The 3,849-nt window shown below is 32.0% G+C and overlaps 1 long non-coding RNA gene across 1 annotated transcript; it reads left to right on the top strand.

Annotated features, from left to right (window-relative positions):
* The first annotated feature begins 689 nt into the window (after positions 1–689).
* Positions 690–2,223, top strand: LOC107830306 (uncharacterized). Its single transcript, XR_012711375.1, has 2 exons — positions 690–778; positions 1,781–2,223. It is a non-coding gene; the product is annotated as an uncharacterized LOC107830306 (long non-coding RNA).
* The last annotated feature ends 1,626 nt before the right edge of the window (positions 2,224–3,849 follow it).

Genomic DNA, 3,849 nt, shown 5'->3' with positions numbered 1-3,849 from the left:
GAGGAACGACTTCTCTTGATATCTCCTTCTTGTTTCTTTAATCGAGGGCAACAATCAAGGGCCAAATACAAATTTTCTTGAATTACTTGATTGTCGCAAAATATCTAACCTCGTTTTGAGTTGATCTTGAGGAAGAATGTCTTTTGTTTACTTCAACTTTGAGAAAGGCAATATTTGAAGTCTTGATCTATTTGTGAATAAACAGTTTATGAGATTTTTCGGGTTAGGCATCTTCTATAAATGTGCCTAAATTATAGTGTAATTGCTTTCAATATATAACAAATTGATTTTGATTAAATCATCTCTCGTTGTTCTTTTATTTGAAGCAAATCATTTTATACTGCAAAAGTTAAGAATAAAAAAAGAAAAAAAAATCGAAATAGAACTCATATGACTATCTTATGAATGATCTAGCATCAGTCAAACAAAATTTTTTAATATTTTACCACTATCTAAGATACTGAAAAGCAATACCATAGATACTGACCACCAGATATTTGGAAACAGTAAAACGTGAATAGGCAGTAGTATTATTTATGAGTAAATCAAGCCTACTTAAAAGATTTGGTCACCAATAATATACGTGTCAAAGAAGCTAATTGGGGCCTCCTCCTATTTGTTTATGATTATTGTACGTCTTGACAATAACCTGTCTATATAAATTCATAATATGCTTTAAGCAAAGATCAATAACAACAACTTCTGGGTCATACATATTCCTAGTGAAGTGACCATGAAATTACATGTTGCTCTTATCCTGCTCTTTTCATTTGCTCTGGTAAGTTTTTACAGATGATTAATTATATACTTCCTTTTTGGTGGGTTATTATTAATTACTACTTTCTTGGTGCACTATCATGCGCTTCTCTTTCAACTGCCTTGCCTTTCGAATTGTAATGTCTTTACATATAAGATATTAACAATTGAATTATTTAACTTATGCTCCAGCTCTTTTTATTTATATGAACGTATTTGACTGAGCACAGAGGTTTTCAATAAGACAAAATCTTTTGAAATCTTAAACATATCATAATATTTGTGTGGCTATAAGATTATTAACATATGTAGTATTAAATATGTGATACCATTTGTGTGGTTATGAAAATCTTTTATTAAAGGTAATATTAAAATCCTAAAACTAAAAGAGTTTCTTTATTAGAAGTGGGTTCATACTGAATCAAGAGGAGATAAGTTCATGTAAAACTGAAACATATGGAATAATATATTCTCGACTGTCCGAAAAGAATGCTTGCTTTTTGAGCATAACTAACATATGATTTTTCCATAAACCTAGCCGTTTAAGCCCATCTAGCTAGTGAGAGGTTTAGCCTATTTAACCGGATTATTCATTTGTCATGGCATATCCCTATCGAACATGTGTAAATAAGAAAACTTTCTTTTTGGCAAATAACTCTTCAAAATGCAATAGAATTTTACATAGAACTCTATTTGCCAATACTAAATATTTACATAACCGGTACCTACAAAGGTTCAAGCATTAGAATTCTGTGGATTCTTTATTTTAGAACGATCTCAAGCTTTAATAACTGAGTTTCGAATTTAATTTTTGTATATACTTAGTGAATTTTTCGGATACATAAATAGAATTTCTTGGAAAACATTACTGGTTATATTGGACCCTTATGTTAAAGCCTACATTTTCCCTGAATATACCAAATATCTACGCATATCAGTTTATATAAATTATATATTCGAATGTAAAGAAGTTCATATAGCATATATTCAAAAAGTCTTTTTTTGGTCTCTCTTTCTCCGGCAGTACACAAACAGCACCAATGCAAGAAAAGATCCTGGAGATCAAACATCTTATGCCTCAGCATTCTGTTCCTCTCTCCATAGAGAAAACTGATTGTTACACATCACCTTCTATTGGAGGTGAAGCCTTTGAACCAAGGCCTAATATATCTGTCTACCACGATGACGCCAAGCTGAAAGAAGCTGAGAAATTATTATTTACGAAAGATTTTGAGCCAAGGCCTACTATAACTGGTTATCATGATGATGATGCTGGTCTTAAACAAGAAAATCCCTTTATCAAAGATTTTAAGCCTAGGCCAAATGCTTCTGTGTACCATGATTGATATTGCATATAATGTACTGTGTGTCTTTTTACATTTGTGATTTACATTTTGTATGCCTCCTGGTATTAAGTGATTTATGAAATAAAGATTTGTAACCATATTTGATGGTTATATTGAAGTATCTCTTTACATTATTATGTGTTCTGAGCAATGATTGATATGCTTGGATTCCTTTTAGCTGGTTTGTTTATAATATTTTATGGGGTTACTATGAGTGGTCACTCAATTTTTACGTCATTACTCAAAGTTATTATTTTTTATACTTTAAAATCATTAAACTTTACCTAAATATGACAAACGTAAATGTACTATTTTCTGTAACCAAAAGATCACTTAACTCTTCCCAGATATCACATAAAGTCACTAGGAGGATACTAGTATGACATTTTCTATTATAGCCTTTTTGGTTAAAAAATAATTATTTAGTGATTTTCCATGATGCTTAGGCAAAGTGAGTGATATTTTGGCTACAACAAATGGTTTAGTAACGTTCTTGTTTAAGCTAGCTAATTTTTGTATCGCTAACCTGTATAATTGTATATTGAATCAACTCGCATAATGTGAGTTATAGAAAATGTATTTTGTTATGAAGAAATGGAAAATATTTACGTGAAAAACTCTCAGCTCACGCGATTAAAAACCACGACCGACACTCTCGGATTTCAACTTGACTAACTGAGCAACCTTAGATAAAAATCTATTGTAACCTAGGAATTAAACTCTTAATCTCTCACCTACTTACAATAACTATATTGCAAACCGCTTTGTAATAACTCTATTACAAAGCTAACCGCTTGACTAACTCTAGTCAACACAACCACAAGGTTTTTCTTTTACAATGTTTCCTACGAGATGCTTTATAAGCTGAGCATGAGTTACAAGTAAAAAACATAAAAAAAGACATAACAATACTAAGGATACACGATATAATCAATATAGGGATTTGGTCCTTCGTTATATTGTTGTTTTGTTCTTCAATGCCTTTGAGAGAATGAAGGTGGCTGCACACTTGAGAATAAAATATGTTTTTGGTTTGCAAGTAAATGTAATCCCTTGCCTCATGGTTCTAATATATAAGTGAGGTCATCAATGATGATGCAAGGGAGTGTCCGGTACATGGAATGCTTCAACAATGTTGTTAAACTATTGTGTGTGCAATGCAACAGCTTTAACAGCTGTAAGAGTTGACTTATACTGTGACCAGAGGAACTGATATCTATCTGTTACCTCTGTTGTTACCTTAACTTCTTTCACTAAAACATGTGTCAGACATTTGACTTGTTGTTCTGAACAAGAAGGACCTTGTTCTATCTGATTCTCATATGAAGTTTGTTAAATCATCAAAGTAAAAGACACCTAACTTATCATTTTTCCCCTTTTTGATGATGAGAAACTTAGAATTGATATTTCCCCGTAGAACTACATCTCCATATTTTCCCCAGGACAATAATCATATTCCCCCTGAGAACCTGTTTCTCCCCATCAATTTTCTTCCCTCTTTTGGAATCATAAAAAATCAAACAAGTAATTGAAAAAAAAAGTGTAGCAAAGTTAACTCATACCACTTATGTACACACAATATAGCTATAAACAGAATATAAGAGTGCAACATGCATTTAAAAAGGACTAAGATGTAACGATCCAGCCGGTTGTTTTATGAATTGCAGCCTTGTCTCCCCCCTTTCTTCTTCTTCTTTATGTCTTATTTAGCTATATTATGTGGTATCGGGTCAGTTGGTTTGAGTTC

The sequence above is a fragment of the Nicotiana tabacum genome, chromosome 7 (genome assembly GCF_000715075.1).
Source record: "Nicotiana tabacum cultivar K326 chromosome 7, ASM71507v2, whole genome shotgun sequence".
NCBI classification, from domain to species: Eukaryota; Viridiplantae; Streptophyta; class Magnoliopsida; order Solanales; family Solanaceae; genus Nicotiana; species Nicotiana tabacum.
Note: the sequence above shows the minus strand (reverse complement) of the source record. Positions and strands in the feature narration are given on the sequence as shown.